Source organism: Ambystoma mexicanum, chromosome 7q (assembly GCF_040938575.1).
Source record: "Ambystoma mexicanum isolate Mex_15411 chromosome 7q, UKY_AmexF1_1, whole genome shotgun sequence".
NCBI lineage: Eukaryota > Metazoa > Chordata > Amphibia > Caudata > Ambystomatidae > Ambystoma > Ambystoma mexicanum.
The window spans coordinates 93,059,997-93,075,937 of NC_090941.1; positions in this window are offsets into that span (position 1 = coordinate 93,059,997).

Below are 15,941 nucleotides of genomic sequence, written 5' to 3' on the forward strand. Positions count from 1 at the left end.
CTGAGCTGGGGGGAAATCTGCCGAAGATTCGCACTCATACTGCCGGCGGGAAATCCGCTGGCGGTATGAGGTGTCATTTCACCATTGAGCCCAATGGGGAATGGGGCATTCCCGAATGGGCTCAATGGGGAATTCAAATCCGCCAAACCTGTGATCCGCGCTAATAGCGCCGGTGGGTTTGGCTGTAGTGCAGATAGCGCCAGCGCTATTAGCGCCGGTGTTACCACCCAACTCGTGATGAGGCCCTTTTACTTTGACCGAATATGGTACGTTTACAGAAAGTGTGTTCATCTTTCATGGAAGAACACGTTCCTCCGAATTAGGCACCTTAGTGACTGTAAGTCCAGAGAACCTCGAAATGACATGCAATATTATCTGTAAATATAGTTGCTGGTACTGTGTTCTGCACAGCCCATCCACACAAAATCCATGATCTTTCTTTCTTTTCCCAACTTCTTTTATTTTTTGCCATTTCTTCCTCCTTCGTGTGCTTTTTTTCCATTCTTTTAGTCATTTTTTCTAGAACTGTACCCTCATGACATTTCATCCTTCAAAGATTTTTTCCTCTCTGGTTCTTTAATTAGCTCCATAGTTTTCTTTCAACATTTACTCATTCTCTTTCACATAGTATTTTCTCATTTCCCTCCTTTTACGTTCTTCTTTGATGTTTTCCAATTTTAAACTTTTAATGTTTGTGGCAGTTGTTTCAAGCTTTATTTGTGGCAGTTCCTTTTTTGTTACTGTTCTGTACTTTATTTTAATCAAACAACTGTCCCTTCCCGTTGTTTTGGCTGTTCATTTCATTTTAATATTACAAGAGAAATGTGAACTAGCAACTTGTTATGTTCTGTAAAGTGTTCCAGAACCACATGTGGTACTGGAGCACAAGTTCAGTTGGAGAGGAGCTCGGCAGAGGTGTCTGCATGCATTCTGCGCTCTTGCACAATAAATACTGCTCCTGTAATCCCATGTGCTGAGCTTGTGTAACCTCCTGCATCATTGGCGATGGGGAGGAGAGGTCACTAGATTGAGGTGAGAGGGGGCATAGGAGCAAGAAGCACAGACAGAGGGCGAAAGTCCGAGACCTTGAGGGAAGCATCAACTCCTGACCAAGTGGGACTGCAGAGTGTTGCCAAGACAATGCATTGCACCAACCCTGAGCGTTCCATTGGCATATGCGGCAATAGCGAAGTGAAGAACTTCCTTGACAACGAGGATGCACTATCAGTAACGTACAGGGAGGAAGTTTTCCCTTTCAGGGAATGCCTACAAGAGGACATTGAGCAGTACCTTACAAGAAGGAAAGGAGATGCCTGAGTGATGGAAGGTTAACAGTCATTTAGCACAGTACCCTTAGCACAGTACAATCTGCCACAATCAACCATTGCTGCAGCAGCAATAACACCCCTGCCCCCATTCCTGGCTGAACTAGGGACACCACCAATAAGATGGCAGAGGTGGAGGAACATGTTGCCGACATACATTGTGGCCATGGGTGAGGACAAGTTGAAGTCTCATAGGAAGCAAGTTTATTGCTGCACAATTTAGTCCTGGAAGGTCAAAGTGTGTTTGATGGTCTGCCAGAGCTACAAGGTGAAGGAGCGTGGGACCTGGATGGGTTTACCTTGGCTGTGAAGATTGTGGAACACTTTGAGCCAAGAAAACCGGTACCTTTTGAGGGACACAAGTTCTTTCAAAGACCAAAACACCCAATGGAACCAGTGGAAGGGTATGTGGCTGTACAACGGACATTGAGCGATCCCTGCGAAATTGGTGTGTTACCAAATTCCCAGATCTGAGATCAACTGATGAGATACACAAACAATCCCAGAGTGCAGGAAACATTGGTGGAAAAGGACATGACCCTGGAACAAGCTGTGGAACCCACCAGGGGTATTGAGCAGACAACGAAATACATGAAGGAAATGAAGATGAAAAAGCACAGCCAAGAAGTGCGTGCCGTGAGTCAAGGAGAGGGCCAATGGAACAAGAAAAGAATGGGTGGGACACAAGTGCTTCAGGTGTGGAAACCTAAGACATGCAGCAATCAGTTTGTTCTGTCCAGCGAGGAATGCTGAGTGCATTAAGTGCAGAAGCAAGGGTCACTTTGCATGCATGTGTAAAGAGAATACCACCAATGCAGTGGAGTACAAGGAATCCTAATATGAACAAGAAAGCGTGCCAACTCCTTAGAGTGGGGAAAATAAGCCTCGGCACATATTCGAAATATCAGCAGTATCTGGAGGAATGTTAGGACCTGTGGACACATTCCTTATTGATAGTTCAATGGTATCGATGAAGGTAGACAGTGCCTCTCTGTGGACTATTATATTGAAGGGCACATTCACAGGAAAATTGTCAAGAGAATTGCAAGAAATAACAGTGCCCCACGTCCAGCTGTGTGGCTACGGTGAGACGGAAATCGAATTGGTAGGGAAGTTTCAAGGACTCATTGGCTATAAAGGAAGGGAATGTATTTCACACATACAGTGGCTGAGAAATGATCATCCTTGCTGGGATGGGAGGAACAAAGGAACATAGAGGTTTGCATTCCAGCAAGTGCACCTATCCCAGGTGACAATAGTGGAAGTGGATGATAAATGGCTCTCAGCATTTCCAATTTTGATCACAGAGAATTTGGGGAAATGAAAGAATTTCAAACACTCTATCAAGATGAGGGCAAAGGCACAGTCAGCGGTGCACACAGTATGGCCAGTTCTCAGATTCTGTAGGTTCTTCCTCCTCTGTCTCCTCACATGGATCTTCTGTGGATTTGTCTGGTGATTCGTCCTTCTTCTTTCTTCTACGAGAGTCAGTCTTCTTGCCCTTTTTCTGGAAGAGATAAGGGCGAGCTCCCCCATAGGCCACTTTGACTTAAATGCAATCTGCCAGGCAGTGGGGACATCGGGAGCCAACCTCAGTACAGAGAAAAGCCGTAAGGCAGAAAAACCCTGGAGGTCTGCAGTCGTACTGAATGGGTGTGGGAGGTCTTATTGGCTTATTGATATAGGATCCAGGCAATCTGGTAAGGAGATGATGCACAGAAGTAGAGAGGACTGATATAGGATCCTTATGACAGGTAAGTCCAGCAGCTGGAATGTCAAAGTGTTCCACAGAGGAACGCACAGCAGGAGCTTGAAAGCTGAACAACAGATAACTGACTTGTTTGTAAACTGAACTGCAACCAGAATGCACTAGGAGAAAGAAGCGACAGATGCAGCGTGGATGCGGGAAAAAGAGAGAGTGCAGTCCATGACTCTACAGAAAACAAACAATGAATGGCCAGGAATAGACTGAAACTGCCGGTGTGAGAGAGCTGAGCAGCGCTGTGTGAGGAACAGCGTGGAGAGAAGCACAGGGGAAGGCTGCAGCCCGGAGCTGCGAGGAGAAAAAGCACAAGTATGAACAAAACAGTGCCTCAGAGAAACGGAAAGGAGCAAGGAAGAACAGTGTATTCAGAAGCAACAAAGGTGTAACTACGGAGCATCGTATCCAGACCAATGGCAAGGGTTGCAATGCACCGAATGAATGAGGAAAAGCTGCTATAAGCCGGTTGCATCATGATACCAGTTCCCCAACACATGAAGAAGCAACTACATGGGGACCTCGATGGACTCTCCCAGAGAGGGGTGAGAGAGCATGTGCAAGGCACAGAGTGGCTGTCACCAGTGGTCCTAGTAGCAAAGAGCAATGGGAAAATACGTTTGTGTGTTGATTTAAGGGAAATTAATTAAAAAACGTTGGTGGAGAGACACCCTTTAATAGTCAAATCAGAAGTGTTGGCTTTGTTGGGAGAATCAAGCTGGTTTACGGTCAAGGATTTGTCAGCTGCTTATCATCAAGTACCTTTGTCGCAGGAGTGCCAAGATGTCACAGCGTTCATTACACAGGAAGGAATGTTCAAGTACCTTAGGATGGCTTTTGGCTTGGCATCGGCTGCGGCTGTCTTTCAGTGCGTAATGGAAACAGTTTTAGAGGGTGTTAGTAATGTGATCGTGTTTCAGGATGACATTTTAATTTTTTATAATTGTGTCAAACAACATGACAAGGTATTGAGCAATGTTTTATAAAGGTTACTTGAAGCTGACCTAACAGTGCAGTGCAGCAAATGTAAGATTGGAGTATGTGACGTAGAGTACCTGGGGCAGACCATTTCAGCTTAAGGTATTTCTCCTAAGCACAGTCTAGAGGAAGGCATAAGTAAGGGCCCAGCACCACAGAATAAGGATCAGTTAAGGTTGTTCATGGGAATGGCAGAGTTTTATCACAAGGTTGTTAACAATTTTTCTCTTATATCTGCACCTTTGAGAGCATTACTAAAGAAAGGAGAGAACTTCTTGTGGTCAGATTAGTGTATGGAAGCGTTTCAGGGGATTTGTGGGTGGACAAAAGACATTGTTGACAGTAGATGCCAGCCTATTGGGTCTAGGGACGTCCTTGTCACAATTGGACTGTGGAAAGGAGGAACATGTGAGAGCACTTGCGTCTAGGCCATTGAGGGGTGCAGAAAAAACTATTCAGTTGTAAACAGCGAAGCTTTAGCAGTATTCTGGGCCATTGTGTATTTTACATTATTTCTGTGAGGCCAGTAGTTCACAGGAAAAATTGACCAGAGACCGTTGGTACAGATGCTAGTTGCTGGGAACTGGTCCAAAGGTTCACCTAGAATTTCTAAATTGGTATCAGGATTACAAAATTAGGATTTTCAAATGTGCTATGTTCCTGGTAAGGAGAATGTTGTGGCGAACTATCTTTCTTGCCTCCCAGTGGATTGTCGTAATGAAGGGGATCAGGAAGGGAAGGAAGAAGAAGTAATTGCTGCCAGTATTAAGCAGGGTGCTTTGAATGAAGGGGAATGGAGGTTGGCAGAGAGGGATGACACAGTGTTTAGCAAGGTGACATAGTGGAAAGTGGAAGGTTGGCCTTGCAGGAATGATGTGGAGAGGAAGTTTGATCACTTTTATGAGCTGAGGGTTACGTTGTGTTTGTCCAGGGGAAGACTCAGGAGGGGGCATAAAGTGGTTCCCCTGAGATTATTATGGACAGACTGATAGACATTGCTCATCAAGGGCATTGTGGATTGAATAGTATGAAAAGGTTTCTGAGACAGAGTTACTGGTGGCCAGGAATGGATTGAGGAGTGAATAGGATGATAAGGGAGTGCAACATTTGTTTGGTGAGTGACAAGAGCAAAGTGGTGCATGAGACACCACTTTGGCCTGTACAAGTACCTGAGGAACCTTGGCAAAACGTTGCAGTGGATTTAATGGGTCCCATTCAGGGGCTGGATGAGGGTATCAAGTTCATTTTGGTTTTGTTGGATTACCACTCAAAGTGGATAGACTGGAAGTGAGTAAAAGAAGCAACCATGGTAGAGTTGGTAACATTTTTTCAAGAGGTTCCCACGGAAATTGTAACTGATAATGGTGTGCAGGCAGTTCTGTTCAGATACTATGAGGACATTCTTGATGTAGTTTGATATTAAACAAACACGCACAGCATTATACCACCTTAGGGCAAATGGGCTGGTAGAATGAGTAAATAGATTCCTTAAGAGTGGCATTCAACTGGCATTCAACTGGCATTGAGGTTGGGGATATTGTGGAGTGATATATTGAAAAAGATGGTGTGGAGTTATTGCGTCACACCTCATTCAGTCACAAAGGTGTCCCCTTTTGTCTCATTGAATGTGCGTCAACTGGGTACAAAATTGTGGGGGAAGGGTTGGTGTGCAGTGTGCAGTGTGAATGTCAATAGGAAGGAGGTGATAAGGATGGTGGAGGAGGTGCAAGGGTGATATAAAGGAATGTTTGATAAAAGTTTCAAGGTAAAAGAACATGAATGGCTGGTTGGAGATTGGGTTCTTTTTAAGAATCCCAGGTATGGTCTCAAATGCTTAGAGAGCACATTTATAGGTCTGAAAAGGATTGCGGCAGTGGGCAATGTGCTTGTGTAACCTCCCGTATCAAGGGCCCATTGTGATGTCACTAGGAATCTGTAACAAATTATTACTTTCACCTACTCATTTGATTTTATTATTACAAGAGAAATATCAACTAGCAACTCCCATTCAATAAGAAATACACTACTGGAGTTCATAGGGAAATTGCAGCCTCTTACATAATAGTTCATTTGTGTGTATACATTGTCACAAAGCCTGCAGAGTGGGCACAAGATTGAACACATGGGTATGAGATGTAACATGAATTTTATTGATGAAACCCAAACAAATATGGTGGTTCTGGTAGATGTGTTTATTGGTAGTTGCTATTTGTGTTCTCATGGAGACAATACATAAAATATACTTTTGTTCAGCAAAGGGCAATGTCCAGACTTTGTCTGCTTCCCTCCTAAACTGAGCAAAGGGAATTCAAATGGGATAAGGGCAAAGTAATTCTGATGAAGTACAGTGAAACAGTTCCACTGTATTTGAATCAGATTGTGCTCAAAAGACAGGCTAGGAAAAAATCTCTTACACGGTTTTGGCATTAAGGCCCTCCTCCACAGTCAATTAAATCACTCTGGTTATTGTCTCCAGGCTGTGGGTTTTCAGGGATCATGAACCCTCTTCTTTTTTGGTCTACAGGAAGATCTGTCCACAGACCAGATGTCCTTTCACTTGGCTGGGCTGAAGTATGTCTTGATCAATTGGGGTATCCTTGTTCAGGGTTTACACTCTGTTGGGACAGTTTGGTACCCTCAAATACCTCTCTCCTGTAGGGTCTTGGTCCCTAGGCTTCTCCCATCTTAATCTGCACACTGAAACTGTTGGTTGTCTTCATGACCATCAGTCTGGCTTCAGGACTGCCAGAAGCATGGAAACTGCTCTCCTGAACATCCGTGAAGACCTGCTCTCCAACCTTGATTCTAACACCCCCTCTGTCCTCATCTTGCTTGATCTCTCCTCTGCCTTTCACACAGTCAACCACACCATCCTGCTCAAATGTCTCCATGATAACTTGGGTATCACCGGTCAGGCCCTGGCTTGGCTGACCTCTTTCCTCTCTGACCGACCCTATCAGGTCCAACTGGGGTCCTTCCGCTCTGCTACCTTTTTCTCTACCTCTGGTGTCCCCCAGGGGTCTAACTTCTCTTTCTGCCTCTTCAACCTCTACCTAGCACTTCTTGGCCACCGCATTGCTGCTCTCTGTCCCAACTTTCAGTGCTATGCGGATGACACTCAGCTCATTTTCAGGCTACCTTCAGCCTCCTCTTCTCTTTCCCTCATCACTGACTGCCTCCTATCAAGGAGTGGTGTGCTGCCAAAGACCTCTGCCGTAATGCCAGTAAGACTGAGATTCTCCTCAATGGCACGCCCACTCCCCCCTTTGCTGTCACACTCTGGCCGGCCTCCCTTGGCCCTCCTCCTGCTCCCACCTGTGATGCTAAAAACCTCAGGGTCATCTTCAACTCCACACTCTCCTTCTCTCCTCAAATCTCTGACGTCTCTAAGAAATCCCACTACCAACTCCACCTCCTCAGAGGTATTCTTCCTTTACTCTCCTTCCCCCAGAAGCTCACTGTCTCCAGAGCTCGGGTTCTCTCTAGGCTGGACTATTGCAACAGCCTCTTTCTAAATCTGCCTGCCTCTACTCTCCGCATTCTGCAACTCATCCAAAACAGGACTGCAAGACTTGTGTTTGGCCTCAGGCCCAGGAATCGTATCTCCCCAGGACTGAAATCTCTACACTGGCTCCCAGTGGCTGCGAGGATTAAGTTCAAGACCCTTTGCATTATCCACAAGGCCTTCTAGGATCTTGGGCCTCAATATCTTCAATTCATTCTTCCTAAATATCTCCCTTCTCGAGCTCTTCGCTCATCCGCCTCCATCTCCCTCAGGGTCAGTTGCTTCTCCAAGCAACAGGTTGGTGGTAGATCTCTTTCTTCGGCTGGGGCCTCCCTCTGGAACAGCCTCCCTGCCTCCCTGAAAATTGAGGAGAACCATCACAGGTTCTGGAAGCACCTCAAAACATTTCTCTTTGCTTCTGCTTTTTCTCCTCCTCTCCCCTGCTGACCTCCTGGTTGAAAGAGCAACTGCAATGGTTACCTGGCCACCCTCTGATCTTAGGCCCCGGTCCCTCCGACACCAGTCGCACATGCCCGCACTGCCTGTTTGGCAACCCACGCACTCGGAGACTGTTTCTGTATCCCTACAATCCCACTACCAGCACTTGACACCCGACGTCTGCACTTCCTTGCACTTGCCACCTGCTGGCCATTATTTTTACTTTTGTTATTATTCTATTCCCATGTATTGCACTGTCCCATTCCCTCCCCCCGCACTTTTCCCCTTCCCCATCTCATGCACTTGCGCGATCTGAATGACACCTGGATTAGTAGGATCGTTGTCTGTCCTCCCTGTGTTCCCCCTCCCTTGCCTCATCGCGCCTTGATACACTTGTGTATAGGCACATTATAAATGCCATATCATATATCATATCATATCATACTGGCTATCCCTAATGTAAACTCCCTAAAGCCTGCATGATTAAGCTAACTCCTTCCTCTTTCCACATCTGAAGTCTGCCCTCTACAACCTGGGCCCACTGAACATCCCTGTTCTTCTTTTTTAACTCAAAGGACGACTCATTATTCTCCCACTGCCCTCTACATGTTGTCACTTTATCTCCCCCTCTAGCATTCCCTGATCCAACTCCCCAGTTGGTATATCCTCTCCTTCCAAGTGCTCCATATTCCCTCCAGGTGGTGTTACTGCTCTGCCAACCTCCCTCTGAATTTCTCCCTCCAGCCCCCTCATTACTCTTTCTGTTCAGATGGTGTCACTCCATCTCCAACCTTCTCAGTTCTCTCTTTCTTCTACTTCTAACTCATCTCTACAGATGTTACCATCTCCTCCGCCAGCCTCCTCCATCCAGCTTCCCTTCGGCCTTCTACACTCTCCTCCAGTTGTTATCAACTCCTCCTGAAACCTCCTCAATCTCTTTTGCCCTCCAGATGGTACAGATTCCTCCAACAACCACCACACTCCTCTCCGTTGAGGCGCTATTCATTTACTTGTGCCAAACTCCTATACATCTCTATCTTTTCTGTCATGGGAAGTTTCAACTTTGTAACACCTGCTCTATTCACCAGTATGGTAGAATCAGCTCTTTTGTTTTCCTTTCCTTGCAAGCAATGCAAGTCAGTTTCCCCTTGGACTCATGAAATGTTTTATCTATGGAATCTGTGGAGCCTCCCTTCTCTGCACAACTATGAACCATGATTTGAAATATTTCTCTCGGTGATAAAGATGAAAAAAATGCATTTCCTGGCTGGTGGCTTTCAAGTGATGCAAGCTTTCTTCCTTAAAGAGGGATATTCTCTACTTCTTACACTGAGTGTTTGGGTCTGCTCAGAGATCGGGAATGGGTCTGCAATGGAGTCTTCCTGATGGGAAGCACCATTTTCAACGGTCTGGGATGCCCATTTTTAACCTGTATGCAACATTTTTCAATGTGTTCATCTGGATGTGAATGATCCTGTTATTGCCCCCTTGGTAGTCATGAGTGGTGCTGTTATGAGTGTTACTGTGGCTGTTCTTTGCATTCATGGTGTGTACGTAGGAGTCTTGCGGTTGTAAGAGCTCCTGTGACTGCCCTTTGGTGGACATGAGTGCCTGTAGGAGTGCTGGCTGTGTACGTGCTGCTGTGTCTGCCTCCTGCCTTAGTGCATGGACCTAATTGGGGTATTGTGGAGATCCCTGTATACCTCCTCCAGTTCCAGCATCCATTAGCCGAGGAGTCCCCCACCGTCAGTCTCCAAACTTAGCCAAAGAACTTGTCACAGCATGTGTATGTATTCCTTTATTTGCTGTTTGTTTATAGGCGGGTGTTTTGTAAGGCTTCAGCTGTTATTGCAGTCACCTCGTAGTGCCCCAAGTAGAAGGGGGAAAGATTGGTGAGTGAATGGAGACCATGATAAGCGGATGGTTCTGATCACTTTTAGTCTTGGTATATTCCTGAATAGTTAAGTGAAAAAGAGGGGTTGTAAAAGGAGGTACAGAGTACAGATTGCATAAGTGAACATGAAGTACATAAAACAAACCTAGGGACGAACAAGGAGGAAAAGTATGAATATATGTAAGTAAACAGGACAGTTGTGAGTAAAGTATACAAATAGACATTCTAATGGAATGGTACTAACCCTTAGTACAAATTAACCATTTCTGAATATTACCAAGGTCTATCCAACTGCAAGTCAAACCCTATTTCCGGCTTCAGCTCCACATTGGATCACATTGGATCACTCACTTTAATTATAATATAGGTGTAATGTACCTAATAATTAAAGTGAGTGCTATGAAGTTGTACTGTACTTTTCAAGAGATGGTGGGATATATGTCTCAGAAAGAGGTGTTTGTTTCCATGTTCTCTGTCTGTTGTGTGAATGGCCAAATTCAGTGTTTTAAGCTTGTTTTAATACTGGATGGTAAGTGTGTGTGTGCACATGCATGTTCATTGTTTGTTTTTATGTTTTCAATACATTGTGGGCTTCCCCGAATAATATAAGAAATAGAAACATTTCCAAATATGTTTTATGTTTTCCACATGTTTTGAACAGGGCAAAATTGTGTGTTTCAAGAGTTTGCTAAAACTGGTTGTTAAGTTAGTTTGTCTGGAGAAATGGTCCTGCTTTCCAAGTAACCACCCCTTCATAAAGGACAGTAAATGATGTCATGGTACTACCAAAAAGTTGATTCAGAGTATGGCACTTAGACAGGTGAATACTGCTTCTATTTTATGCTGCTACTTTTCACAACATCGAGAATAAATGGATCATTTTCAGAAATGCTGGCTCGGGATGCTCTGAAAGAATTTGTCTCCCCTCCCAGGGAATTGAGATGTGGTTAAACACTTATTTGAAGATGTCTAACATGAAGTCGAAGTCTCTTTTTACCCCTATGACTGACAAATTTGCAGCACTACAAATTGGCCATCTAATCAGTCAGATCTTTTGTCCACCATTTCTTCCAGGGACAAGCATTTGATTCTCCCTCAGACTTTTCACATGCCTTTTAAACCTATACCTTGAGGCAAGCATACAGAACGAAGTTCTTTTCATCCACGACGAAATGTTTCAGTTCCAAAACAACTTGAGCCCTCTGCCTCGACCGAGCTTGCTAAATCTTCTGTCTGACACTCCGCAGGTCTTGACACCTGAGTCTCCTATCCTTCGGAATATAATACAAAGATCACAAAAGAACCAGTGGGTCTTTGACATTGTCAGAAGGGATTACTCCTTGAGCCTACTGCAAATTCTCATAGTACATTCCCTTTGTCAAAAGAGGGTAATCCTGAAATGACACAATCCATAAGCTATGCCATGGCTCTATCTTTGAAGAACACTTCAGTTGTTATCAGTGGTGGACTGGGAACCAAAAGAGGCCCTGGAAATAATGAGTGGCCCCATATTGCACATTTTGAGCAGGCTCAACTCCTTTTATATGAGATCATTTGGAAATCAAATAGGTTACCACACAAATGAGGCCCTGGGTGAAGAGGCCTACAGGGAAATCTCCAGAATTCTTTGTAGACCAGTCCACCCCTGGCTGTTACTGCTATAATGTAGAACAGTTGGTCATACTAATTTATTCTGCCTTACCCTAAATAGCCTATGTCACTGAGGTATCTGTGCACTTACTTTCGAGAAGAAGCATTACTTCATAGTATCCACTTGAAGTGTGCTCCTGTAGAAGCGTGTTACATCCACGCAGTAATAAAGCATGAGGACGAATGAGATAAGTGGACATATATTGCAAGTTACACAATGTATACAGAGGGCTTCCTATGTCCAGATGAATTTCTCGCAACTGCGGCCAGTACACAATATCTACACTGGAAGATGCTATCCCTCATAAGCATGAAACAAAAACTCTTGAGATAACCTTAGAGTAATGTAACAATAACAAGTTGAAAGGTGGAAGTTGCCCAAGGGATTGGAACCATCACGAATCCCAATGGAAATGTGAGCGTGTGGACAGTTCCTCTGCTTACAACCCTTAACCTCGAAGCACCCACCTCTACATGCTGCATGGACTGGACCAGATGCTATGTAGCATTTGAGGAGAGGTTCTGCCCTGGATGTTGCCCAAAGCATGATAATGAGGGAACCTGACTTATCTGCATCCAGTCCTTCTGTTGATGGAAGCCTGGTTTAAGGATACTGTGCAATAGACAAAGATGTATGTTACACATAGTATCTGGGGTAATGCCAGAATGACTGGATGCCTCACATGTGCCTCAATTGCTCCTTGGTAAACTTAAGAGCACAGCAAACTACTTTGGATTTGAACTGTCATGGTGAGACCGGTTTCGCCTTTTCTATTTTTTATTATTACATTTTCTCTTAATGGATGACCACAGCCAAAAACATTAAGCCATCTTCCCGTTGGAAAGTATGGGACTGGCCCTATACTGCCATAATGATGCTTTGTTCCAGTCTCAGCTGCAACCTTAGGCAGAGGCATTTTAACAACTATTGCTGGAGTGCAACTCAAGAGTGAGAGATTGTTGTTTGTCTGTTATCATAGTAATTTTGCTAATGTTTTACAAATGGTTGGAGCTTTTGGTATTCTGATGTATTTTTGTGTAGTTCAGCTAAAGTATAATTGTTTGATTTTTTGTGAATCAACGTTTATATTTTCATAATGCTCCATTGGCACCCAGAATGTATGTGCTATATTGTAATGTGAACCCACTTCACCATGTTCTAAGACACACAGCCTGAGAATGAATATGCTGTACTAAAATGGTTCTTAATCTAAAGTCAACCAACAGGTTTACAAAAGTTGCCTGTGGCGATGTCATAAAGAAGCTTAAGGCAGACCACACATGGACGTCAAGAAGTCGCAGTGAATCTTACAGACGGACTCAATCTCATAACCCAATCTCTCCCACCCAGAGACAATGCAACAACCTTTCCTGCACTGCCCGCAGAGGATCACCATCAGTCATGTTTAATTGCCTCCGAGTTCAAGATAATGTGACCCTGCATACACTCCTCATGTTCATGTTGGATGCAATTCTGTGCTGATCAGATTCATTGGACCATACTGGAACGTGTACAAAAAACAGCTAAAGTTGGAGATATCATCTCACTGCTGTGCACCCATGAGTAATGTTGGATTTCCCACTTAAGAACAGACACAAATGGTCTTAATGAAGAAAAACAATGGCACCAAATTGCCACTTTCTGAAAACAACATATTATTTATCTGCAAGGTCAGGTGATACTCCATTCTGTAGAAACCAGTTCTCCCTAGAAATTGAGATGTTGACGTGCAATAGATATGAACATACATTGAGAAGAAAAAAGAGCAAAGGTTGAACTGAAGCGGGAAACAAAATCTGATATTTTCATGTTTGTAATGTAACATGGTTTGTATACTGACCATCAGCATACACATTGACTACAAGTAGCGTTGTGTGTGCTGCACAGAATGAATGACTTGTTATTATCAATGATCTATATAACAGATATACACAATGCACATTGCTGTAAGAACATCTTTATTTAAACAAAAAAAAAAGAAAGAAAATTGGGAATCTTTGGTGCCCATTTGATTCCATGAACTTTGACCGTGACATCTCATGTGCAGCTAAGATCTTGGCACATGATCCCTGATAATAAGACTTCACCAAGGCGATGCGTGATGATGCATATAATAATGTACACGATGGTGGCCTAGCACAGGGGGTATCAGGTATTAATATCGCCACATATATGGTCGCCATAAATAATATCGCTGAGAAAATGTCATGGCAATATTATTTGGGTGACCATATATGTGGAGATAGGGACAAAAAAAAAATGTTGTTTAAAAAAAAAAAATGTTCGCGATATTTTTGTATGGCGATATTTTTTTGGCAACATTATTAAATGGAACTGCACAGGGAGCGCGTCTTTAGTGCTGCCAGTGGAAAGTAACATCCACTTTAGAATATAACAGCATAAAAAGAAGTCATAATTGAGGTATAATTTGAGAAATCTTTTTTCCCAAAAATCACTTAAGTAAAAACGTTTCAGAGAACTATTAAAAAGATTATATGATTTAATTATTTCTTGCTCCAGTTCAAGATTTAGAAATTAATGCCTACTTGAGTAAGCTCATCTTCAGCATTGTGAGTGATTTATTTTGGTTGATAATACATATATGACTTTTAAAATTAATAGCAATTAAAATACCCCTCTGAATACTTTTACAGGCAAAAATATAGGAATAAAGAGCACTTGTACCTAAGAAAGGGATTCGTTCCTTCTTGTGTGTTATAATTAGATTTTGAGAAATGGGAAGAATCGTTTACTCTATCCGGCCTCCCATTTTAATCTAATTAATCGAGTCAGTGATAACATCTGTTCTGGAAAAACTAAGGTGGCATTCTGCTCAAGGCAGTGTAAGGGCTATGGTCTTTTCATGGCGCTTTCAGCAGCCTTCAAGTCTCTCTTGCACGACATCTTGCTCACTAGAATCCAGGAAAATGAACGTGGAGGACTTGCTGAACTGGATCAAATCCTTCCTTTTAGGGCGTTGACAAGTAGTTTTGTAAAACTCTGACACCTGAACATTAGAACTTGGAGTGCCTCCGGGTTCGGGTCCTATTATCAAGCATATACCAAACTTCACTAATTAAATCTCTTAGGTTATTTTATGTCACAGAGATTAACTATTTCAATGGCGCTCTGCTGATCTTTAAAGGTAATCTTGAAAGTGTAAATGATAGGGAAACCTTCACTAGCTGTCTTTTGCCATTGATTGGTTGCAGGAAAACATTTTAATGATGTACCCAAACAAAATAACAATCCCAGTGGTGGGCAAATCTATAGATGGCACTTGCATTCCGCCGTATGAGGCCAGGATCTGTCCCAAAACTTCCTAACATAAAGAATCTTGGCATTATGACTCATCAAAATCTGACCATGATTTCTCAGTTGTTCCCAGCAGTGAAAAGGGCATTTTTCCCTCCCTGAAAAAAACGAAGGCAGATATTTCCATATTGAAGAGGAAAGGAATTAATGGTATCAGTGGTATCAGTGGGACGAGGTCAAGATGGCTTGATAGTGAGTGTAAAACCAAGAAGGCAGAACTCTTAAAAAAACATGGAGAATGTGTGGCTGGCTAGAAGAAATTATACAAATGCCCTTGCCAGTCAGATATATAACCTAGTAAAGGTATACTTTAAAGAGCTTTTAAATGCAGAAAAAACAAGTTTTTGTCAGAATTCTGGAATATTGTTGTCGATTATAACTTAAATTAAGAAGAGGATAACAAGAACTGTAGCGGGGTGGGGGGGTAACTAGGTAGCTTTTCTTCTCAGCTCATTGTACAACAAAAGTTAAATCAGGTGTTTGGCTCTAACAATGTGGAAATCTTAATAATGGGAGCCATGCATAGGCTTGAAAATCCAGCTGTATACTGGAAAAAGGTTGACATGGCGCTTTGATCTCAGCATTCGTATAATGCAGAAGCAAGTGAGGAGGTACCTAATGATGTATATAAAAATGAATCTCACCTATGGGTACCAAGGCTAATTTGTTTTCTTTTTTTTATATTATTGAGCATTTGTAAGGCCCTTTACACAAGAGAATTCTGTTTCTAAACACCATAAAGCTAAATGGGAAGTCAACAGGGGGAATAATGACAGTGACCAAAAAAAAACCACTGATATATGCATATGCAGTCGTGGTCCTACTAGGCCATGTGGCACTCAGCCGTGCAAGCGCATTGAGGAGAAGTGCAGGGGAGACAATGGAAGGGGGAGCAGAGGAGCAGACAAGTGCTGAAGGAGGGCCTGGGCGGGAAGTGCTAAGGGGAGTCAGAAGGAGAGCCCACAGGGCAGTGGGGGGGTCGGGTGCTGTTATTGACTCGGAGGAAGGGCCTGAGATCCTATGAGGTTCACAAGGATCAGGCCACTAGTCACAGCGGCAGTGGGGTATTTAGCCAG